We start from the raw sequence: 26,749 nt of genomic DNA on the forward strand, positions 1-26,749 counted from the left end.
CCTCAGGATGTGCAAAAGCAGTTACTGCAGAAATCATACAAGACACAGAGTGTTTTGAAGCAAGTGAAAGTTTGATCTATTTCAATATCTTGAAAAGTTTATTCATATGGACTTAGTGATAAGATCATCTGAATTAAAAATAGCTAAAAGACCATGACAAATTAGGGAAAAAAAAAWAAAWTTATCAATTTGTGATAGCTCAGACTCAGTGCTCACATAGATAAGATTATATCAGTATGTTGGACTGCAAGATAGAAATATTCAAACCATCAAAGGGAGATGCAGTTGGTAACAATGGAATATTTATACCAGTGCAACATCACTTGAACAAATCAGTGTCCTAGTCTGTTTTCTCAGTAGAGCCCAGATAATCAAGAACTACCCACAACAGGTCCATCCACCTGAAATGATACCTATATCTGCATGAGATTATCAGAATAATAATCACCTCAAAGAGAATAATATCATCTCAAACAATCCTGACCTTGAATGGGGAGAATGTAAAACCAGGTTGTTTTGATCATTTTTGCATCTTAATGAAATTCCTGCRTAACTTTGGCAATTGAGAGATAGGATAAAGTTGGTTATGAAAAGTTACAGATTAAAAGTCTTGTGGAAAGGAGTAAAGTATGGATTGAAGCAAAACTTGCCTTTCCTTTTTCCTTCACGTTTTAGTTGGATGAAAGTAAAGTTTCATATTTATACATTTATAGGAATATGTTCTCTGGTAATAAAAATTTAGAAAGCAAATAATTAACAATATAATATAATAATTGCATTTGCAATTTTTTTTTTTACATTGCCTTATGCATCTCTTACATTTTCAATAGCGTTACTCTCTCATAGTCATCCATGGACCATGACAGCTTGTTGATGGAGATGGGCAAGCAGGGTAGCTATTTAGATAAAATAGTTTATCATCTAGACTTAGTGTTCAGACCCCTTTGGYGACAAAGATTATATGCTATTAACTGAAAAAGAGTAATTCTTCACCAGCATAGGAAAATAGGGTCATKTCTGAAATGACCTTGTGTAATCAARTGAGTACCCACTGGAGTCTATTATGTTGGTGACAGAACATTTCCAGAAATAGAAACTTGCTCTCTATAGCCAGACTGATGGTCCTGCTGCTAACACTGAATATCTCCTTGCTAACCCAAACAGCCACAGTGGTGTGGAGAAGACTGCCCTCAGGAAGAAAGAAAATTCCAAGAAAAATCTCTTTAATTCCTAGGGACAATATAGATTAGAAACCAAACTGAAAGGCAGCACAGCTTAAAAATTCCCAAACTGCCTGTTACTAACTTGTTAAGTTTCAGATTCTTTTGTGTACCCATCTTAAAATTATCAGATATCTTTCCACAGGATAAATTTACAGAGTGTTCTGCACTAACCTGCTGTGATGGGGCTGAGGACCAATTTCCAATGGAAATTCAGTAGCATTAYAAAGACCCTAAGAGTCTCCATTATATCTATTTCTCTCCTTTCCATTTGAGGACAAGGATGGTTGATTCCTAAGAAGGAGCTTTGTTGCTCCTTTCTTCCTTTTGTTTATAGCAAATGTGATGTCTCCCTTTTCAATCCAGCTGGGAAGACAGATCCATCTAAAGCTGATCTGCCCCATCTGAACAAAAGCTGGGATGAACCACCTTGTGAAGGTGTCACTCTTTTCACCAAGTGAATTTTGACTGACACCTAAGATTAGGCCAAATACACAGCATCCATGATGTCCAGACTACTCAACATCCACTGCCTGYAGAGGGAGTAACAACACCTACAAATTCATGGATGCACTGTARCTGATGTAATTTTTGTGATGATTAGCTAAAGAGAAAACACAAAAGATATTTCCTAACAGCAGTCAGAGTCCACACTCACCTCTGGAAAATTACTGTAAAGCCTATTCACATGACCAAGAACAAATTGGAATCATTTGACTCAGAGACTTTGTACTTTTCCAAAAGGAAATGACAACACAAAAATAAAAATAAAAATAATTAAAAAAATAATTATGGTTTCCCAAAATTATTTTAAAATAATTGTGTATAAAATTCACACTTCTTTCAGCTTTTTACTCTCATGCAAAACAGATCTCTCTAGCTATCACAAAAACTTCAAAAAAAGTTTTACATTTATTTTCACTTTAGATAAAAACACTGAATTTCAAAAAATCTTTACAAGAAATTATCCAGCCCTTTGAAGTCTGGATTTAGATCTCACTGGCATTGATTTGACCTTGCATTGTACTGAATTTGGTAGGATTACTTCTGACTTAGGGTGGAATAAATGAGTTTCTGTTGTCTGCAAATGGGAGTAGATTCAATACAAGAACTGTTTGTCTTTCAAGAGACTCCCAACCCTTCTGAACCCAGCTGGAAGTTTCTCAACAGCAACACCTCTCAAATTATCTTGACACTTCCAGTGCTGGTCAGGTCCCCAAAACTTAAGGGCTATAAAAAAGAAAAAGGAAAAAATGCCTTGAAATCTTTTCAGAATCTAAGTCTATGTCAGATCTGGAAATGGGGCCATTCTGGCAAAAACACCTCTGAACAAGATGGAGTGAACAGAGCTGTTTCAATTCCCAGTTGTTTCTCTGTCCCTAATTCTATTCTTGTACTCTAGTTTCCCTGCAGTTTATTGCTGAGTGCAAAATGATGTTTCATTTCAAGGCACATAGTGACTCAACAACCAGAGTTTAGTTCCTTGCTTTCCAAAGTGCTTTTATGCAGTGGAGAAATGAAAGGTACTAAAATAAAATCATGTTATATTCCTCAAATCTGTTCACTTGCATTATGTTGGGGGCTTGATATAATACATAAGACTACATAATGCCTAAGAGAGGACAGCAAGGAATTACTGCTGTGCATCACAGAGCTCTGAAGAAGCTCAGTTCAGTTGAATTTCTCAGCAGAGATTCACAGTCATATTCCAGTAGAGTACTTTTGTAAAATAGAGAACATCAGCTCTTGATAATCAAACAAATTTTTGCATATACCTTTTCCAGCCAATTATCTCTAGTAAACAATGTTTACTATTGAGCAATATATTTTTCTTCATTGGTGTTTTCAATGTAAAAGCAGAAGAAAATTCTAAYTGCAGAAGAAAAAGTTAAAAAACCTGTGCTTACCAAGTTTCTATGACACTCCTGACTAAGTATTTCAATTTTCRTTATCTCTCCTTTCATACTTTCCATCCTTTATGTCTATTACTGAACTATAAAACCTGGCCTAGACTATAATAGTTCAGAATCATGTTGGCAGAAGAAACCTCTGTTTTATTGGTGAAAACAGCTTGAATAAAAATCCTATTCTCTTCTTTACATATTTGGAAACAAAAATTACAGAACTTTTTCCATTGCCTCAAATAGCAAGTCTAAACCTCTTCCAAGTCAAATTATGTTTTGCCTGCACTTTTTATTCCCTGATGAGGATGTCTACCTCCTTCTTAAGATTTTTCACTGAAAATCATCTGACCGTGTGGTCAGTCATTTCAAGGTTTGGCTGGGAAAAAACCTGTAATAGTGCTAATAATAATAAACAATAATAACCATCACAAGAACAGATATATCTATGTATTCCTATAAGACAAACCATAAAATGCAATACAAATTGTGACAACATATTTTATTTTAAATTTTTGGTAAGCTACAAAATTGCTTACAGTCGACTTAACTGTGGTATCACTGGAAAAAAATGAAAACAAAATTCTTTCCTGCATAGTCTTTTTTAAAGAAATTATTTTATGGGAAGAAAAATTAATCTCCCAAACTTCTGTCTATGTCTAGCAGAAAACAAAAGACACTTTCAACCTGCACTAGGGATTTATCATCCCTAATCCTAATCCTAAACCCAAAATTCAGATGTTTAATCTGATCTCTGGTTATAGGACAAGACAGTGAGAGAACTAATGTAACATAAAAAATATGTAATCACATGCAGAAAAAACTTTAAGAAAAATCACCATGTAACACATGTTGGCGCCATTATTATAATTGTTCCTTGGTGAAATCTCTTTTGTCAGCACAAGTGTCGTGTCTTCTGCTGCCCAAAAAGGCAGGCATTAAAGCCTGTTTGCCAAAACACTCTTCCATGAGATTCACAGCAACTGAACTTTGTAAGCCTTAGACTCAAAAAGAAAAGGGAAAAGATGACTAAGGGCTGTTAGTCAAAAACTTTAGAAAATTGAGTGGATTTCAACTCACAGAGCAGTCATTAGACTGACTGTCAGGCTAAAGWGTTGCATGGTTTTTTACTTCTCTAAAACACAGATGCTGAAGCCATCTTAYTCAGAATTAAAATTTAAAAAATTCTACCTTTCCAGGTCTAAGAAATTCAGTTTCTTAGCCTCTTATCCAAGAGGACAGACAAAATTCCTAATTATTTTGAGGACAGCAAAACAACCACACTCAAGCCCAGGAATTAAGTTGGCAAAAATTTGTCATGAATATTCTGCATAAAAGGTTTTTTATCATGTTTCTTGTTATAACAGAGGAAAATATTTACRTTTGTAATTTATCAAAACAGCTACTTGTCTTGGGTAGATGAGTAAGTGGAATTTTGCCTATATGTGTTAAAAAATCCATTTYCTTGCCCCAATCTTTTTTCTGCTTTCCAACCAAACGAAATAACAGCAAGGGACCAACTATTTTAATTGGCAYGTTCTGAGCACTGACAAATTTTCAAGAGAGGAGACATCCCAAGCACTGCACTAAACTCCCATGTTCCAAGTATAATTTTAAGCCATTGACCTAAACTCAAACATCTGCAGATTGAAGAGACCTCTGTTTAATCTCTTGGATCTTCACAGTGTGAAAATAATTTTTCTTCTGAAGCTAGATTGTGTTGGCATATTAGTCAAGCCACCCACTCCTCTGCTTCAGTTTTTCCACTAACTTTTCCATTTTCCCATYAAGAAAATATAACTGTGAAGTCATCTACCCCTACAGCTATTAATCATTTTTCCATGATCAATTCCCAGCCTTCATCTTTCAGGTCTTGCCAGAGTGTTGTCACTCCTTATCTTTCATGCCAACTTCTCACTCCCCATGACAATCTCAAGTTCCTCTGCATCTTYTGCACAGATCCTGCCTATATTTCATCTTGATTTTTATACCATATTTCTCAAGTTGCACACCAGAAATTATCTTACAATATTGCTTCTTTGCCTTGTGACTCTAACTTTCTTATGAGCTTTGTAGAGCTGTCAAAGCCTMTGGGAAGCAGATAGAGCCTACAGCAATCTGCTGTAAGGACACCAGGAGGACATGTGGGGTCATTGAAGAACAGCTCCTTCCAGGCCTGCAGAGCAATAAGCTTTCAGCAGCATTGAAAGCAATACATTAAAACAAGAAATACAATTCTACTGCAAAGAAGAAAGAGAAAATTACTGCGACAGACCTTCTGCCTCTTCCTTCCCCCAACTCAGACTTAGACTTTCCTTTACTAGTAATTCTCTTGCTCTCTCTGACAGGCCCTCTTCTTCCAAAACAGAGTTTGCATCCTATTCCTACTGTTGATACAGTTCAGATCTAATGAATGCACTTGCTGGCATTTCCAGTCCTTCCAGTCTTGCCTTTCTGGAAGCGTGACCTTGGGAAGGCTTAGGAACTTCTCCCTCTATAACTGAGGGAAGCAAATGTTGCTGTGTGCATTGGCACARCATGAGGACAATGCAAAGGAGAATCAAACTCTCTGTGAGTCATTAATGCTTCTACAATCAGGAGACAGAAAGTACAAATAAATAAAAGGAAGGAGGGGCCCAGGTAAAGCTGCATGGTTTTGAGGGGAGGGGTTGTTTTGTCACCTTATCTCAAGCTCTGTGTCCACTCTCCTTTTAAAACAAAATCAGCATTGCTGCACCTATTAAAGCTTCACAGATCAGTGGTAGGGAAGGGTTTCATATTTGTCTTCTTATTCCATTGAGCAATGTTTGCTAAAGCCCCTTTGACAGAAAAACCTCAATGAGAGGATYTGCATGACTGCTTTGGTAGGTTAAACTGACAAGGGATGGATGAAGGAAAAGTCATCCATCCAGTTATGGATCTAAACATAAACAAGAGTTAACAAGYAGGCTTGTACACAGAAAAATCACATTACAACATAGATTTTCACTTGAGCCATGACTGGCAGGAGGTGCCAGGTCACTCCCTGTCATAGTGGGAAACTTCACACTCCAACCCAGAACAGTATTTCCCAATACCCTCTGGCAAGAAAACTGCAGTTTAAAGGGCAGCAGATCCCAGGCTTCTTTCCTAACCATGAAAAGAGGGTGGTGTTGTCCCTGTCAAACACTGTCAAAATGATTGCTTCAGCTTTATAAAAGTGTTTCAATATTTTATGTGTCTTACTTAAAACCTAGCTCAAGGAGCTATTATTTTTAGCTCTCACAGTCACAGAAAAGGCTCATAAAGTAAATTTTACAGGCTCCTACTTATAAAAGATTTTTTTAATTAAAAAAAAGRTAATGGCTTTGAGTAGTGTCATGGTTTTGACAGCTTTTGAGCCCTTTCATCTGTCAATACCACTGCTATCTTCTCCCTTTTCAGCTGAATTATCAATATTAGCTGTAAGCATCCCATGTGTTTGCATCTTGGTGATTTTTTTTGTTATGCTTAAGGGACCAATCCCTAGGTATTTCTTCTTTCCTCCTACATTGCCATCACCAGACATTTGGAGTAACAACTGCTGACAAGCACCAAAGCTTCGGGTGTAAGTGAAATACATAGTTACCTYGTACTGAAAACAACAGGCTTTGCTGTAATCTGTGCCTAGGTGTTGTCTTGTCTAAATGTTGAACTGCAGAAATGTAGGGCAGAGTCACAGGAGGTACCTGACCCTGTATGAACCCATTCTTTGTGACAAAGCACTGTAAAGTGGCCATGGCCTGGTGTAGGAACAAGGATGAGTTTTTTTTTTACTTGGCCACTCTTCTCCTCCCTAGCAAAGAAAAAAAAACCCTGTGGATTTCATGCTTCCCCAACACTTCATTTTGCCAGCAAAGCTGTTGAGCCTTGAGTCAAAACTTCTRACAGTATGATGTGCATTTATATAACATTGTAATCTATGGAAGAGTGAAATAATACTGCATTAAAAATTAACAAGGAAAACCAGACAGATTGTCAACTGGCAGTCGTTGTAAGAGCAACATATTGAGCTATTGTTAGGATGGAAAGAGTATTTCAAAATTGGCCCAGTTGATGGTAGGTTTCTTGAAAAAAATTTCATTGCTGGCAAAATCAATGGGAAAGAACAGCACATAGGCACGTGCTGAATTTTACCTGAATTATGAACCAGCACTTGTTCAAAATATCGAGTCCTGTATTTAGTCCAGGAGAAAAATGTTTTGAGAATTTTCCCAAGACAGTAGACAGGAAGATTGAATTAAAAAATAAACACTTTTTCACACAAACAAACAAACAAACAAACAAGCAAATTTCGGGTTTTTTTTATTTCACTTATCAGAACCTCTTCAGATTCTGGCACATCTTAAGGCATGTTTCTGACCCAGTCCCAAACTAAATATTTATGCATCCTGGGCTTTTTTTTTTACCATTGGCTGGTGCAGCTGTTTATTTAAAATTTATTTTACCATTTTTTTTAATTAAAATTAAAGAAAATATTATCCTAGTGCATATTCTATGAAGTTTGGAGAATTAGCTCACAATTTTCAAAAAATAAAAACATGAGTGGTAAAATGTTTCTTGGTAATAAATCCATACAAAACCCTATAAAAATAACAGCTGTTTCTGACAAAACCTTGAAGCAAAWTTAACACTTCAGTACAATTTTAGCAGCTGCAATCTCTAGGCAGTAGCTGAGTTGATGACCAGAAGTAGCTATTTGACACATTTGATATTAACTGAAACAGAGAGGCTTCTGGCATCACACCTGCAGTCTGAACAGAAAATATGATGCCACACAAAGGTCAGCTCTTCTGAAGACATGAAACACAGATTCCCAAGGGCCCTGCCTGGACCCCCRGGTCATTTCTTCCAAGATGATTTACTGCTGGCTGCCATGCACATATACCAGTTCATGGCTTGTTCTTTCCCAAGAAAATCTGTCCTGCAGGCAGTGCAAGTATGAGTCCAATAGAAAGAACCTTTGGCCAAGGAATCTTAATTAGATACTTYTATGAGAGCATTGCATTCTTTGTGGAAGTCTATTAGGGGACACTGTGACTGAGKCTCTGCTTAGTTACTGCTGAGTTAAAAATATGACAAAGAAACAGAAACTTACATTTCAAAATAAGTCAGACACCTGTTTCTACATCTGAAAGGAAAGGAGGCAAGTAAACATGCTGGAAGTTAGTCACCAAGGATCTTGAGACTAAATATAGAGCCAAAAGTGCCGCTTCTCAGCAACCACTGTTCAGCATAAGGTACATCATGTTTGTGTCCATCCTGGAGTTCAGGCAAAACCTTCACAGCAAGTTCCTGGAACAAAGAGTTCTAATCCACAGACACTTCTGGCTGTACCAGAGTACTGACAATCACAAGCAGCAAGAGGTGTGTCTATCAGGTTGTCTAGGGCTTCTTCTAAATCAGGCACAAATTTCAGCTGAAGTTCCCATCTAGAGTCACACTTAAATTTCTTTCCATGGGAATTTGAAACTGAGTTATGTGTATATCCTTGGAGGATACTTGTTATTCCTTCTCTTCTGCCGTTTCAACAAATGACCTGCTGACACAAGAATGTCTTAGAAAACACAGGAATCAGCTGACTGGGTTMTCTTTTGGCATAAATCCTGCATTGCCATTCTGCTGACAGCTCCCTGWTTCTGCAGCTCAGATAAAACTCCCTGGAAATGGGGCACCAAGACAGTGACCAGGAGAATCACAAGGTTAATTTTATAGCCTCTCACAAATTCACAGATGTTATTCTCTGCTACCACTCTCCCCTTCCCTTGACAACAAAATCTAGGTCTAATAAAATGTCAGCGTATCCACAGACTTAAAAGACATAAAACTAAACTAAAATTTTTCACAAAAGTAAGCTTCTCRTGTGTTTAGGTCTGCATACAACTCTTCTACAAGCAACAGAAGAATTTTCAGATAACTGAATTTCTTTGGAGTTGTGCTAATGTCAGCAACCAGAATTGCCTTTCAGCTTTCACCTGTTATGAGAACAGGAGCTAGAAAGGTGGAATAGGTGAGTTAACCTGGTAGCAAAGGACTACATTATCAATTGTCTCATTTAATCAGGAGAGAATCAATCAGTACCACTGCCCTTAAGCTTCCATGTCAGCATTTCTACCTCCCACCCATCCTACTTCGTTTATTTCATCTCTAGTACTCCTCTCAGTACTAGAGCCTCAMAATTATTTAAATTCTCAGTTACCTGTGAAAACAAATGGCAAGCCTATACTTGATATCTTCGAGGGGCTGGCTCKTAAAGTCTGAATCTCATTCTGCTAACAAATAAGAAAATGTAAGCAAGCATCCTAATGGAAACCAGCAAATATTTGGCAGCAAACAAAAGAAAGATTGTATTTTACTGAGATTTCTCCTCTTAATGAACTGATACCGGGTGTTTATTTTTCATTTCACAATAGCTAAGCAAGCAGAACCAAATACCCTTTTTTATCATAATGAATTCAGCTATCCAAGCATCCATTTACAGACAGATAGCTTTAGGAGGGAAAAGCCTCTGAAATGTTTCTAAAAACTAAGCAAGAGACAATGCCCCTGGTGCAAAACAGCTTAGTTATTTTTCKTAGACTTTTTAATATACAGCACATAAAACAATTGTTCCATCAGTTTCAATGAAACTATTCTAGAAAACATTTAACAAATAAAGCTYTTTTATTGTTCAGATGCTATAATAACAACTTATTGAGACAGCAGTGACAAAGAACCTGGCCTCTCTCCCTGATCCGCTAAAGAATAACAAGCAAGGAAGAAAGGATGAAAAGCTAAGCTTATGAACCACTTTTAACACAGATGTACATTGTTATGTGATGTGTACATTCCACAAAAAAAGAACTACCTCAACAAATTTCCCAGCACAAAGAGGGGGCATTTTCTCAAAAGGGATAATCCTGACATTGTCCCTTAAGAGTATCCAAGGTATTTACTGGCAAGCAATAGGCTTAAACAAAATTCTTGCAGATGTCTTTTAACGTTACTTTAGGCACACCCTCATACTTAGCTAGACACTAATGAAAGAGATTGCCAAATTATATCTGTCCAGTAATGTGGTCTTTGTTCCCAGTGTTACTTCCTCAGAGGAAGTCCCCACTCCCTGCTCCATTACTACACATTGTACTTAACAACYCATGCTAGAGCAGTACCATCTGAAGAACTATACATCACCTGTCAATCAATACCATTATTGAAATTTTATATACCAAACCTCACACTAATTTCATCCATTTCTTTATGGGCTTTCAARTATGCCACATTCACCTGACTACACATTTGGGAGATAAAAATGTATTTAATCACCCCATAAAATGATTCAAAGGAAATAACCAGAAATTAAAAAACATTCTATACCTACAGCRTTTGAAATAAGAAATGCCAAGATAGTGGTGTATTTAATGTCCCAAAGGTTGCTGAAGTAACAAAAGCCATGCATGAACAAGGAGGGAAACATACTACAGGGAAAAGCAATAGGCTCTTTTTGTCCTTAGGCCAATGGAATCTAATCAAGAGTCTGTGCTACTTTTGCACATTTTAGAGAAYATCACCAGAGAATTTAGGTTGTAAGAGGTCCACATTGCACAGGAAAGAAATTAAATAGAAGTTGCTATCACACACTCATGGCTAAATAAAYGACTTCTCTGTCAGCCTTGATAAAGTGAAAGTATAAATAGCTTCCAAGGGTGATTTGCTAGCACTTGGCTAGTTGGCTTGATTCAGCAATTGGCACTGATAATCCAGTCTTATTCTCAGAAGAGCAATGACATTGTTTAATTCTAAATTCCCCCTGCAGAAAATTGCAATCTATTGTGAGAACCAGTGATTTACCATGGTAACATAGATCACCAAYATACACATTGCAGTGTTTCAGAGTGGCTATCTGTATCATTGTCTCAGAATTTGTAGACTTTTATAAAATATAGTGGAAGAAATGGAGCCAAAATGTCAGTCCAAAACATCCCAAAGAAAGCAAAACAAAAAATAAATCTTTTTTTTATAAATTCTRATTATAGCCTTCACAGACTTACAGATTATCATGATCCTGGGATCTAATTGAATTCTATTAAATGGACAGAACCTTGCTGGTTGCCCCCTTACTTTTCATTTAAGTGTGTTAAAACAGCACTTCAGTCATGGAAAAAAAGTCCCTCTGTATAAGAAAATGTGAAGATTGCTGCTGCTGCAACTTTGACAACAGCTTGCTTGCCCAAAGGAGATGCTGCCATGCAGCTGTGAGTACTTGGCACTCTTGTTGTCATGTGTTTGATTACTGCCCTGCTGTCCCTAGTCACCTGCCATTCCTCCCAGTTTGAAATCTAAATCTTCCCCAGCTGCTTCTGTGGCTGCTTTATCTGCCATGGCCAATGAAACTGAGAGTGATAAATAGCACCCTGGTGGTTAGGCATGTCTCAAGGCAAAGAAAGACCTGAACAAAGGGAATTGGGCCTATTTAGCACTGCTCTTGTTGACAACTGTCAACTCAAAAGCCTCATGCTCATATTCATTGCTGAACACCTCACAGAAATCCTCCTTGACTAGGTGCTAACTGAATCACATCCTCTTGAACATATCCAGATGAAATATAAATATTCCAACCAATATATTATTTTTATGGAAAAAATCCCACCTTCTATTACTTARGGACTGTCAACATTATGCAGAAAARCAACCACCTGTTGTACAGTAGCATTTTTTTCCCTCTTATTCACACTAAAGTCCTAAATCAGAAGAACAGGGGCCTGAACCAAATATTTGCCCCACCAGCACTGGTATTGAGAACCATTTTTCAGCAACCTTCACAAAGTTTAAGGTCTTATCCACTTAAATTTGTCAAAGACTTTGAAGTAAAGAAGGACAAGAAATCTGGTGACTCAGTCCAKTTACATCAGTACTACCTCCATCCTAATAACTGATGCAACTCTTTAAAAACAAGGAGGCAGGGGTGACCTTTGAACAGCACTGCTGAAATTCTCAAAGCTCTGAWTCATGCATAGTCCTTATTGTTGAGAGTATTTTAGGGGATAAGCAGCTTGAATTTCACTTTTCTAAACTGAAGGAAATGAAAATGTAAAGATAATACTTAGAACAGAACAATTTGATGAAAAACAAGAAGCTACGTCTTACTCTCTTTGTAAAGTTTTTTTTTGTCTTCCTTCTCCTGTTGCTATTGAGCTTTCACGGGGGTGATTCTTTTGTTCTTTTAAGAAGTTGCATGTTGGATCTGGCTGAGACAGAGTTCTTTTTCCCATGGCTGCCCTCACAGTGCTGTGCTCAGCTCTGGTAGCTGGAAAGGTGCAGATAACACAGCAGTGCTCTGGTACAGCTGAGCAGAGCTGGCRTAGCATCAGTGGTGCCTCTCAACATTTCCCCCACAATCAAGGSGCTGGGAGTGGGCAAGGTCCTGGGAGGGGACACAGCTAGACCAGGTGACACAAATTGGGAAATCAACAGACACGAAATACAAATTCTATTGGTAAGTTGAATAATAATTTTTTTAAGGCTCCTGAAATTCATTCTTGAGCCCATCATGGCCATTTGTGTGGATTTCTCTTTTTTTTTTTTGGTTTTTACAGCAGATGACATTCTCTAGAAGCACCTTCATGAACAAAATGTTAGTTATTTGTCACCTAATGAAAAGACAGACTTACTGTCAGAGGAGAGCATTCAGCAATTTCCTACAAATCAGGCAAAAATTTAAAAAAAAAAAATCAAAATTTTTTTTTCCTTCAGTTACCCTGCTCTTGAGGACTTTTTCCTGGAGATAACTTTAAATGAACAAGCACAAGCATATGTACCAATAAATTAGCAGAAGCAGAACTTGTAGATCAATTTGTAGATCATCTATGAAAGCAATGGGATGAATGGATTTAAACTTTAGTAATGCCTTAGTGATAGCATTGACAATATGACATCCTCCACCAATTGCTTCTGGCCTACAGCAGGAGTTAATATTTCAGAAATTCAGGAGAAGAGTAAGACTATCACAAGGACAAAGCTACAAAATAATGAGGTTATTAAAAAAAGGCTGCAATTACAGGGATAAAGCASAGCTGACTGAAACAAGTTCAACAGCTAATACAAAGGTATTAGTAGAAATTCTGCTATAATCTAGCTATAAAGGTTGATTAATAAAATTACAAGAGTGTTTGAATACCCTAAATTCCACCTAAAGGAGATTATTGCTATGCAATTGTAGTTACAGAAGGACTGGCTTTTCAAATAAGTCCACAGAAACCTATTTCACAAGAGGTAAACAGAATTATGTGAAAGCCTAAGAGGATATAAAACTTTATAAGCWAAAAAGACAAGAGGGAGATGATGGGGTGGAGAACAGAAGGGAAAAAGCCAATGTTAGTCTTTGCCATAGGAAATAATAAGCAGATTCAGGTACTATACAAAATAGCATGATGGAAATTTGCATAAGTAAATAACCATTTCTTGCTTACTCCCTGCTTTGATTTTATTCATAACCTCCAGTTCAGCTGACCTCTGTTTGCTACTTAACTACACCTAAATTCKCTTCCCACTTCCTTTCAAATTAGCTTCCCCATTACAGCATTCCTGAGCATGTTTATGTACTTGTAGAAAACACGTACATTGGAGCTTTAGGTAATTCATAATTTTTCCCTGAACAATAATAAAAAGAAATAATTGTAATAACTATATCATCAGTAGCAAGTATTGGCCAAGATTAAAGCTTAGCCAATGCTTCATTTTTTTTAAATTTAGATCCTGAATGGGAAGTGGGCAGCAAAATTGTGGAGCAGACTATTTACTGASTGAGTGATCTGTAAAAAAACAATGCAATAAAAATGGGAAGGACGTGGGCATGAGCCTGTGATGCACAACAGAGCACTTGATTTGGGCACCCACTTTGTTCTGCTGAATACCCAGTCTGGATTTTTTGCCTCCCCTGAAATGATTGAATCCACATCATCAAGCATAGGGGAGGAGAAGTTTTCAATGTCTTGTGTGGMGTATGTTCCACCCTTGTACAACATACTTCAGCACTTACTGAGCCACAGAAGGAAATTGCATTATAATCTAATGGCAGCGGCAATGCAGTACATTCCCATTCCTGATCCCTGCTCTATGAATATGRAGCACATCATGAAGCATAACAGCATCAACAGGCAGTACTGGAGCTGCCATCCATCAGTGCCCTACAAGACACTGCCTAGGATGCAGTCTGGAGCACATACAGCAAAGATGATTTCAAACTGACAAAGCTCATTTCCCTATAAAGTGGTCCAACTACAGCACATCTCATTAGCTGGATGAATATTTAAATATCTCCCAAACAGCACCAATCAAAYATAAATGCACCAAACTTTTCAGTCATGCATAGTCTGTAGCACTGTGCTTGAAAAATTCTAATTGTGAGGAGGATTCAAACCCCTGAGCTACTGGGCAGAAAGCAGAGCATCACTCTATGGAAATATTTGCTAAATTCAAAACAAATTCAAGAATAATTTCAAGCAATTAAACTACTCAGATCCATTTATCTCTRTTGTAAGATAAATTCGCAGTACAATTTCTGTTATTCATGAACCCCATATAAAAGAAACTGTTTAAGTATACAATACAAATAATTAACAATTACTTTGAATTTTGAAAATGTGAAAATGCATAAGTGGTAATCCAAAGTGACAATATATTTTATGTAAATGTAATTGCTAAAAATTACATTATTCACTCATCAGGAACTGTAGTGATAGGAAAGAGGGAAATTTTGTCAGATATATGGATGATTTTTTTCCTGTGAGGGGGCTGAGGCACCGGCACAGGTTGCCCAGAGAAGTTGTGGATGCCCAATCCCTGGCATTGCACAAGGCCAGGTTGGCTGCAGCACTGAGCAAACTGGTCTGGAGAGTGGTATTCCCACCAAGGACAAAGGGGTTGGAACTGAATGATATTTAAGGTCACTTCAAACCATTCTATGATCCTCCAAAATAAAAAATTTTATTATATTCTTGGCCTTAGTTGAATTATTTTGGAAGAAAAAAACAAAAGAAAGTAAATAAAATGCAGCAGGAACAGCTTCCTGAACATGTTTTGTTTAAAACTTATTCACACAATTTTAATAGTTTTTAGAAATCAAATATGTTGAGTAGTTAAAAAAATCTTTTAGCAGCTTTGCTTGTTTTTGTTCTTCTAGAACTGGATCCCTTCTCTAACAGTTAAATCCACAGTTGTCTTTTCTACTTCTGCCTCCTTTCTTCTGGTACTACATTAATTTTTCCCATCCCTGGACGTCTCATTTTCTTCTTCTCCAKCTTCTTTTTGAATTATTTTATTCCCTTACTTTTTCAATAGAGTTTATTACTTAAATAATTCAAAACCATTCCTGAATTGACTCAGGGAAGAGGGGAGGAAAGGGCAGGGGGAGAAAAGAAACAATGTGTCAGCAACTCRAAGGCTTCAAACTGAATTCTACATCCTATCCTCTATTCAGCAAAACACTTTTTTTTTTAATTATTTTTATAGCCCATTTCATGACAAAAGTCATCTACCAGTAGTTCTGGTAGCTGCAGACCCCAAAAATACATCATGGGTTACACAGGCTCAGCCCAGTACAAAGCACTTGTAAAGCAGGACATGTCCAGTCACTSCAGACCACGTTCCTGCATGGTCACATCCTCCAGCAAAAAGCACAGCTGGGCCACAATGAAGCAGCAGATACAAATGTCCAGGGCAAGCGTGAAATGGCCTTAAATTAAGTKYMMMRKKKYMMCYYYTYMAKTTTYMMMWTYCYTWAARRAAWKRAWWAWKGGRWTYMRGSYYYKKKSCYTYCCYKRAAARRWYYWAWTWAWWWTKSYTTWARSMMMMAAWWRSCYYCCYYYMAAAAAAAAACCACCCACAAGAAAATACAAATAGAATATTAAAAAAAAAAAAAACCAACCTACCCTGAGCCCACATAATTGCCCATCACAGTCTTTGGCAAACATGATGATGTTTCCTCAGAAAGCATAAGATTTCCAGGCTTGGTTACACTGGTGGGTATTATTGGGCCTCCACAGTGAATATTAAAGAAGGCAACTGTAGAAAAGGATATTAAGGGGAAGAAAAATAAAAAAAGAATCATATTAGTCACTCTATAATTTCTAATAATAATGATGTTGAATCAYTCCTTTAAAGCCACTATTTTGGTAGTAGGCATTTAAAAGAAAATCTAGCATATCAGAATCTTGAAGTGTCATTTCTAACTCCTTTCAAAAAAAAGATGATAAAGTGTGAGAAGGTCATCTTTGCAGACTATTGCATTTTTGCCAGGGTGGCAATACAATTGCTATGGAAATTGACAAACTTGAAAAGATTCCCAAAGGAGCACATTAGACAAACACCAAATAATAGATGATTGTCCTCAACTTCTTGCTATTATTAATGATGCACCAAAGTCCCCATGGCTTTGCGTGGGTTTACAACAAAAATTAAGGCATTTACAGTCAATTTCAGGTCTCRTGAAGAGGAGCTGAGGGTGTTGGGATCATTTAGCCTGGAAAAAAAAGCAGGTCGGGGGAGACCTTATTGGTCAGTACAACTCCCTAAAAGAAGGTTGTAGACAGGTGGGGGTCCATCTCTTCTACCAAATATCAAGTGATGGGACAAGAAGAAATGGCCTCAAGCTGTGCCAGGAGAGGTTTAAATGGGATATTAGGAGAAATTTCTTCACARAAAGAAAGGTTTGACAAACATTRAAACAGTCTGCCCAGAGAAGTAGTTGAGTTCACTATGCCYAGAGATATTTAAAAGATGTGTAGATGTGKAATTTAGGAATATTTATTAGGATTAGGAATTTAGGAAAATTTAGTGGTGCACTTGGCAGTGCTGGGTTTACAGTTGGACTTKATCTTAAACRTCTTTTCCAACCTAACCATTTCTGTAATTCTGTTTTTCCACAGGCAGATACATCTTGTTTCTCACATGGTTGAATTATACCTATCTAATAAGGGAATTAGATTAAGTGAGATTAAATGACAACTCAGACAAGATCAGATCTGTCCTGTAGACACAGCTTTTCAGAATATTTATAAATGGTTAAATGTTATTTGTTTTTGTGTGCTTTAGAGTGTCCCACATTACACAAGGGGGACAAAAATGTCTGKTTTTTTCTTGCAGTCCTTTCTCTGTTTTTTTAGATTACCAAAATACGTCTTCTCACATCTCTGTTAGTGAGGGATGGCTGGAATGGAAACTCAGTTTCTAGAGCAGCTCCAAGATATTGGAAAATGTGCTCCCAAGAAAAGCAATGGTATTTTCAAAAATGCATACCTCATACCATTMATTGTGAAGTTAAATTCTGAATAGTAAAAGAAGCAAAAGAAAGAAGCAAAGGAAAGATACAAATAAAATAATAGAACATTGCATAGCTGAGTCATGTATTCACTGGAGTATCACAAGATTTATACAACCATAATTGCAGAACTTAGGACTTACATAATTTAATTTTTAAAAAAAGCATAAGGTCTTACTTGGTTATTCAGAATTACAATTTCTTTAAAACCAAGTTTTCTCACATTCATAAAAAAACTTAAAGATTYTGAATTAACAAAAGCAGTTTAGAAAATGGATTTGGATGTTGCTATGAAAATAAAAAAGCAACTACAGTCAAATCAGGGAAACAAGATGCTGTATAAGGACTAGGGAAAAACACCTTAGAAAAAAGTACAATATTTTTTTCTATAAATGAGAAATGTAGCTTCATCTGAAGTAACAGGTAGCCTATTCCAAAAAGGTCAATGAGAACTAGGTGGCATTCAAGGAAGTACAGGAAGAATTATCCAAGTGGACACAATCTTACGAAGAGTGATAAAAATACAGTAGGTCTCTAGRACAAATAGAGTGCAACAAGAAAACGGCAATAATTATTAAAATGAGCATTATGGGGGAGAACATTTAGCAGTTTCTCAGTAACAGGCTATCACAACAATAAAAATAAGGTTAATACAATTTTTTTAAATATATTATATAACATTTTGAAAATAATTTGCAGCACAATATATGGACATCAAAAACTTAGAAAGATTCAAGGAGCACCTGAATATTAGTATAGACAACAGGAGTAGTCCAAGTAATGAGATATGCTGGAGAGTGTCTTTGTTTTTGCAAATTATATGAAGTTAAATATTTCCAGGCTTGAGTCAATCCGTCTAAAAGCACAGGCAAAGATGAACAGGAATAGAAGTTCTCCTATTCTGCGTCCAAGGAGTTCTGATGCTTTCCAAATCAGTTTTTTGTGCTAGCCGCTGTTGACAGAAGAACACAGAAGACAAACCTCAGCTCAATAAAGCCTGTCAAATCCTACRCTCACATAAAATTACCAATCTAGGSAACAACCTTGCCCCTGAATTGTCATGTAATTATTGATATTTCTACATCTATAACCCAGAAAGGTTATATTGGTATATAAACTGCTAGAGCAAGAGAGGTAKCCAGCTTTCTGAATGCAAACAGTGATAATTCCCTATTGCAGGTGTCATGCTTTTTGCTAGGTCAGTGTCAGACACAAAAACAGAGTTCTACTTTTTTGTCATGGTCTCATCTCTACCCTGCATTTAAAAATGCTGAATTTTTCTTTTATTTCCCCTGAACAGCACTCAGCCAACMCAGCAATACAGCTTGAGATTGGATTAACTACCTCAGAGCAGACTCTCTGGAAATAGAAAAAACGCTAAACTTAAAAAATTTAAAAAATCACCTAGACCTAAATGTTTCAAGCCATAGACAGCTACACAGGCAGCAAGGTTTCCTGCAAGGAAAACAACAAGACACTAATGAATGAAACTAGAAAGACTTTTTTAATGCTTTAAATTGAATCAGAGTTACTTTCCCATTGTTCCTTCTCACAAAGAGGTTATTWAAAAAAAAGGTAGATATTTCTCCCTCTTAGTAGATTATGTTGAAAATGACATTCTTTTTCCTAATAGAATTTACAAAGCAAGACAAGTAAAAAGATCCATGTCTATTCATGGTGATATAATCACCAGTATGAGTACATGTGTAACAAGGATAGCAGGACCAACATATATGAACTGAGAYTTAATTTGAGCAAACCAAAACAGAGGTATAAGCATCATGAAAAAGGGACAAAATCCAACCCTTCATGGGAGGTACAATGATCCCACCAAGTAAACTCATTTATGCTCAAGAACTAATGTGTGTGTGTGTCTGTTTTATATCACACCAGCTTCTTTTTAAAGCTGCCTACATTCACAAGTAATCCAAAATTCCAATTGACAATTGCAGAATTATAAGTGCTTAGTGAGAAGAGCACAGGCTAGAAAAAAACCTATGACAGGGTTTGATCACCTCTGTGCTGTAACTGGCTGTGCTAACATCCCAAATGCCGTAACAAGCATAGTGCTGTAGAGTAAAACAATTTTTTAGCGTTTCTGACTATTACATAATTTCCCCCATATGCAATTTAGCTTTTTCTGATGACTTTTCCATAGTTTAACATTACAGATAGGGTGTTCCACTTATGAAGCCACAAAAGCAGTGATCTGCGAGGAGCCACTAGCCTCAAAGTTTCAAGTAAACATCCTATAAAAGAGGCAATTCTTTCCAGTGTTCCCTTCTCTTCAGCCAAGYGCCATTTTCCTGTCCTTGCTGGAAAATTGCAATGAAGTAGCCAAATAAACAAGTTTTATAAACTAAAAGCAAAAAGAGTGAGAAAAACAGTGAAGGAAAATTATTCTGTTACACACACAGTACTTAAGTATAGCTCAGAGTATCTCTTAGTTTTGTTTAAACAAAGGGGTGGCTTTCACAGGTTCATAGCCCTGGACTAGCACTCAAGAAGTCACCTCTGTAGCTCCCTCCCAAAACTACTTACACCAATCCTGACATATATTTTGCTTTTTAGAATGATTATAAAAGTGTGCRCTAACATAGACTACACAGCCACAAAGACCATGCAGCTCAAATACAGGAGGAAAACAAATTTTGCAGGGTTACCATGTAAGGTTGTTACTATTAAAATTCATCCAAAACAAATTTATTCTATTCCTCTTATAAGTTTTCGACTGTGCCCTTTGTATCCTCTTCTAGTCAAAAACTATCTCTTTCTACTCCCCCAAAAATAATCTTCGTTTGACCTCTGACCATTCTTTCCACCAGTTTCACTCCAGCTGGCCCACATTTTTCCATATCTGAGTACATGCTGTAGGCAACCTAATGCCTTTCAACCACAGAAAAGGTTTAAAAGAATTACATAGCTCATTCTGAAGCTATATTCCCACATATATATTAACTTAGTAGGTACAGGTTTGGTATTGGCAGGATGCTGACTCCTCTTTGCCTTATGATCCACAAATGATCTCTTTGCTATTAYCTAATGAGAGATATTTGCTTTATTACAAGCATCTGATTAAGGCACTAGATATGGAAAAGTTCAGTTCCTGATTTTAGTCCTTTGCATGGTCCCAAACAAGTATCTAAACTAGCCTGAACTAAATAATAAATATGATTTTTCTAGGCATTTTCCTTATGATGTATAAATTTATCTTACTTTCTTTTCCYGTGAAATATTATCACTGGTCTGATATATTCAAGTATTACACTCAAGGATTTCTGAAGCCATTAATTTCAGAGTGAATCTACTCTGGCAGAATTGCAAGTTATGCAATAATAGTCAGAAGATTCCTTCATATACCCAAGGACCATAGCAACAAATAGAGTTAATTAACTGAGTGATGAGAGTGAAGGGGAAGTGCCTTATAAGAAAAAAGCTTCTGAATAAAAGGCAAAAATAGGCTTTTTGTTTTATGAGCTTTGCAGGTCAGGGGACACAGAATGAAGCAATAAGGGCATTCAATCTTTGGCTTGATATGTAGTTTACACTTTGCAGTAGTTTATTTTATTACTAGACGTGCCAAAAAGCTCTCAAACTGCTGTTCCAAACTGCACTTCTTATTATCAGCTGTATGCTGATTAAGCTGAATTTGAAAAAAATAAACAACTGTGACAAGTATCTGTAACTTAATTGTCACAGATTCACAGAAGTTTCCAAACTCTACCAATCAATCAGGGGACAAAGATCCCCTGCCATATACTTTTTTGAAGAGGTCATCCAAAACTAGATCAGGGGCAAAAACTCTGACCTAGCRCATTGAATTTCATTACCTGTCAGTGAGCAATAGAGAATATCTGAAACAGGATCTGAAAAACGTTATATATGCAGAGTGTTAGTGAAAATTAGATGGGAAAATAGGACAGTATTTACATTACAATGGTGTATCTTATAAAAACTATGGTAGAAATTGATATGAGACCTAAGAAATGAACCATAAAAAAAAAAAACAATAAAAGGTAAGCCTTCAAAAAAATCTATTGTTACCATAGAGAGACTAAGAGAAAAATATTGAATCTAAATTGATTCTACATGTACTAGATTATATTTAAACTTTGGTTATTATACTCAATATTTAATGCCCATGTCAGGAATGCCCAAAATACATTATCAGCATAGATAAAGAACTAACTCAGATTTTCATAAACCAAGATCAGAGTCAGTCTAAAGAAATGCAAGTGAACTGTCATTGATGAAGAGAAGGTGAGAGTATTTATGGTACTCACATTTACTTATGTGTGATCTGKAGGAATGTAACAGATGACTGCTGAGCATGGATCTCTATTTCTAAAATGTTTTAAGATGGTATTCTTAAATTAAAAACCAAAAACATAAAGAAGAAAACAACATGCTAAGTAGCCCTTCTGCTAGATACATTAGAAAAAAAGAAAAGGTTTTAAAAATTTAAGGAACTTCTGTACTTTTAAGGAGCCTTGACCTCCCTTGAAATATTTATAGTACCTTASTTTTTCCTGGTCACCTACTGTCACAAAATATGCAGGGATAATACGGTCTTTGGCTCTCCCATGGCAAGTGGGAATTATTTTAGCCAGTGGGTTTAATCAAACTAACAAGATGTGTACAGACAGACAGACACATGTGTATTTAAATACATCATATACAAAAAAGTATCCAAATACAAAGTTTTATCTTCTTTGAAAACTACGCAATGTGCCATATTCACCAATTTCCAAAAGAGAAGTTTAGAGTACTGTACTGTTCTTGGAAAGTTATTTGGGGTATCAGGCTTTCAGGAGTGTATTTCCCAGAGTCACGTAATTATTTAAATATTTGGTCTTTTACATTCCACAGTATATGAAGAACCTTTTCTTTCTGTCATCTCCATAAAAGCATCAAGTGCAAATTACATAAGCTCCAAGCACAGCCTACAATCATATCTGAGGYTATTTTCATCTTCTAAAGTAAACTTAAAAATTAAATTCAGCATTCTCTTATTTTAATGTTCTGTTCATTTCCAATGRTTAATTTATTTGCTTTGAAGACTCTAGAAAGCCCACAGGTAACTGAGGAGTACAATAAATACCTCTGTAGTTCTCAGATTATACCTTTTCTGAGGTTGTAGTTATTTCATGGTAACACCCTTCCAGATTCCCCACAAAGATTTTATTAGATATGTCAGCTGGTGCATACTAACTGCATCTGTAAGATTCTGTGCCATCTCAAAATGAAAGCAAAAATTCCATAACTTCTAACACATTATCATTTCTACTCTGCAAAGCATTCATATTTCAATATATTGTAGACATAAATAMAATTTTATGCATTAATAACAAAATTTGGGTTGCATTTGGTGCAGATATTGTCTTATTATTATTTCCATCTACTTTTGACAGAAATATGATTATTTTCATTTGTTCTGAAGGGACTACCTGATGCTATCAATGTTTACTTTAACAGAATGTTCCATAAATCATTCATAATAAAGATGAGGAAATTACAAAACTTTGAAGTAGAAAATGCAAGTTTAGCAACAGTGTGCCTTGAATGTTAAGATATCAGTCAAGTACATCTTCAGACCAACTKGTAGGAAATATGCAAAGGAAATGGAATATTTTCTGGTACAGGCAGTCTGTGAATCAATAATATACCAGCCACTCCAGAGCTTGAGCATGTTTTTCCCCATCTAMTCTATCTAGCTTTGTTTCACTGAATCAACCTCTAAAGGAAAAAATGTCAAATTAAAAACTAGTGATGGAAATAAACACATTTATGTGCTGTTCACACAGTGATATATTCACATGGATTTTATAGGATGTTATGACTTAAAATAATGCTGTTCAATGAGAGCAACAAAGAACTTCCAGCAGGCACCATGGAAACTCATAATCATAAACCATCTTAGACTAGGATARTAAAAATATACTTAAACATGCTTTGGTCTTTAGTGATACAGGAGAAATCACAGAGAGAAAAATGGAAATARTCATTGCAAGACTACAGCACATTTTCTGTAGACAATGCAGAGAAATTAGCAGTGACAYAGCCAAAGTCATAGTGATAGACCACTTGCACTTTCTATGATAACTGCATGTATTTTTGAAATGTCACATACAAACTTTAAGCATATGGGAGTTCATTGTTCATTTTATATAGAATATTTCACAAGGCAATGTTAAAGTAGCTTTGTAAATTATGACAGTCTAATGCTTCTAGGCCTGTATAATTAAAGGTATGATCCTCTACTCCATTGCATCCCTGAACCTCTTTGCCCCAGATTAAAACAGGGTGGRTATTTTGGTTTGATCAGGCAAGACACTGTAAAATATCCTTAGTTTGGATTTTATACGTAGGAGGCTAAGAAGCTAAAAGTTAGGAGAAAACTTAAAATATTAGTTCATTAAGAACAGCCAATAGCTTTTAAAATAAMATTCAACCTATTTGCCTTCTTTTTTATGACAAGTGTGCTAATTAATTTTCTCTGCATATAAAAAAAGCTGTACACAAACACCTCACAGGTTTAGTTTCTGTGCTCTGGTGCTGTTTTTACCTGTTCTTGATTACTATCTAGAAACGCTCAAAACAGGAACTCAGACTTTCAAAAACATATTTGCTCCTCCTTATGTTTTGCTTTATAAATGAGGAAAGAAGGAAACAAATATAGATAACAAAGCTGATAAAGCTGTTATAAAAATAATTCACTAGAGATAAGGTGCACTACACTCTTTTTCCAAGCAGGATTAGCTTTTTGGTTTAATGGAGCAACAAATCACATTTCAAATTTTTAAAAGTAAGGCTTGGGATATCACAGGATTAATCTTGAGTTYAAGATGATGGTATTAACACTTATTTCTAATGCATATTTTGATTTAGAATAGGAGAGAAGACAATATCTTGGGTTGGAAGATCATCTGGTTCCAGCCCTACTGCCACGGGCAAGGACACCTTCCATTAGACCAGGCTGCTCAAATTCCCATCCAATCTKGTCTTGAACACTTCCAGGGATGGGGCACCCGCTGATTCCTTGCACAACCTGTTCCAGTGCCTCATTGCCCTCACAGTGAAGAATTTCTACTTCATATTGAATCCAAACCTGCCCTCTTTCAGTTTGAAGCCATTTCCTATCACTACATTCCCTTACCCTATCACTACATTCCCTTGTCAAAAGTCCCTCTCCAGTTCTTGCAGCCCACTTTAAGTACCAGAAGGCTGCTCTAAAGTCTCCCTGGAACCTTCATTTCTCCAGGCTGAACAACCCCAACTCTCTCAACCTGTCTTCATAGGAGAGGTGTTCCAGTTCTCTGATCATCTTTGYGGGCTCCTCTGGACTCTCTCCAACAGRTCCACACCYTTCTGAWGCTGGGGTTCCCAGAGCTGGGTGCAGAGCTCCAGGTGGGTTGTCATGGTTTGACACTGGYCAAACRCCAGGCAMTYGCRAYGTTTTTTGGTGGAGAGTGAGGGCAACCATGARGACTTTGAGATAAAGATAYTAATTGGGAGAAATAATGGGCACAGCAAGTATTAAGYCATGTTTTTAATGTGTTCTTATTGTAGTGAAGGGTCCAGGGATGGAATTTGTCCACAATCAATGTTGTGATTATGTTGTTTTTTTAATCTGGTGTGGGGAAACTTTTCTCTTTTCTTTCTGTTTAGTTTAGTTGTTTTTTTGTTAATCTATCGTGAGGGTGGAGTAGAGGAGAAGAATTGCCTCTCTTGACCTGCTGGCCACACTGCTTTTGATGAAGCCCACCAGGATATGGTTGATTTTCCAAGGATCTCTCTTGCTGAATATCTGCTAAATGTTGCAAAACTTCTGCCTCTATGGCTACTTACTACAAAACCTAATTCACTATTGAAGCAACACTAAAAGACACTACAYTTTGATGCAACTACCCAGGTAAAGACAAATAGGAAGTCACTATTAAGGTTGATGCTGTTTCYAGAGGTTCTTTTGGAATTTGGGTTGGTTTTTTTTTTACCTTGTTTATAAACTTCAGATTGTGAAACCTTCTTTGTAGTCATAGTTGAAAGTAACATAGCAAAGTTTTAATCATTTGGTGACCATCTTACTATGTCTTTTATTGTCTCAAATTTTCGACTATACATAGTAGAAAACAGTCAAYAGAATCGAGAAGGCAAACTACATCCATACAATAGATTATTATATAAAGTTGCAGGAATTTCAGAAGATTTGGTCTGTTTATGAACTAGAGGAAAACAGAGCTTTTACAACATAATAGGTTAAACTTTGCCCAGGTTTACAATGCTAYAAAATTCTGATCAAGTCATTGCAAAAAAATATGCCTGTATCTCCCATCTTTGCTTCTGAATTCTGATTAATTCAAAAAGCACTRCTCAGCTTCCCTTCATCATGATACGTTTCTGATATTTCAAAGTCATTTTAGCCAGATATAATCCTTTGGCTCTGATGAGCCAGCCAGCAGAAATCCTCAACCCACCCCTGCTCAGTGACTAAGAGACCCTGAATCACTGGTGGGAGGGTTGACAGCAGCAGCAGCCACACCAGAAACCACAAACTGCTTCACTGGAAGAGCAAACTGCATATTAATAAAAGTAACATTTGTTTTCTGTCTCTTGTTACAGCTGCCACCATTTGAATCAAAGAATTTTGCATTTCTTTATTTTTCAACTAAATTAAGCCAGACAGGTGCCCCATACACTGTGGGAACCACAGAACAAATCAGAAAAACAGAAGCAGAAGCTAGTCTTTGAAAAGGTACAATACAAAGATACAACAAGAAGAACAATTTTTAGAAAAGCATGCTTTTCTAAACAGCAAATTCTCTAGAGGAGCTCCCTACCCTGGTTACACATCAGATGATAGATTCAATAACTACAGAATTGCAAAATACCACCTTTTTTTTTTTTTTTTTTTTTTTTTTTTTTTAAGTCTTCATGTGTTTAGGTGACAACCCATTATAACTTTATCATACAATATATAGGAAAAGTGAATATTTAGTGGGTGGCAATGGTGGCTCACAAGTTTCACCAGAGCTTTAAGATAAATTATTTCTCTTCATTTTAAAGCTCCATCGTTGACTCAGTTTTGTTAATGGAACCTTAAATTCTAATGTCCCCTAAGAAAAAAAATGTGCCTAGCTACTTCCAACTCAGCAACAAATTTYAATCCATCTTGCTGACTATTATGAGTTACAGTAATCCTAAAAACAGCAAGGCAAATATTTCAGAAGTGTTCCAGATGTGCACCGCTAATTATTAACCTGAAATGCAACCAGTACACAAGAGAAGAGTGAACTTTGAAAGTTTTTCACAAAACA

Source organism: Malurus melanocephalus, unplaced genomic scaffold, assembly GCF_030028575.1.
Source record: "Malurus melanocephalus ecotype Western Australia unplaced genomic scaffold, MMel_1.1 scaffold_100, whole genome shotgun sequence".
In the NCBI taxonomy this organism is placed as follows: Eukaryota; Metazoa; Chordata; class Aves; order Passeriformes; family Maluridae; genus Malurus; species Malurus melanocephalus.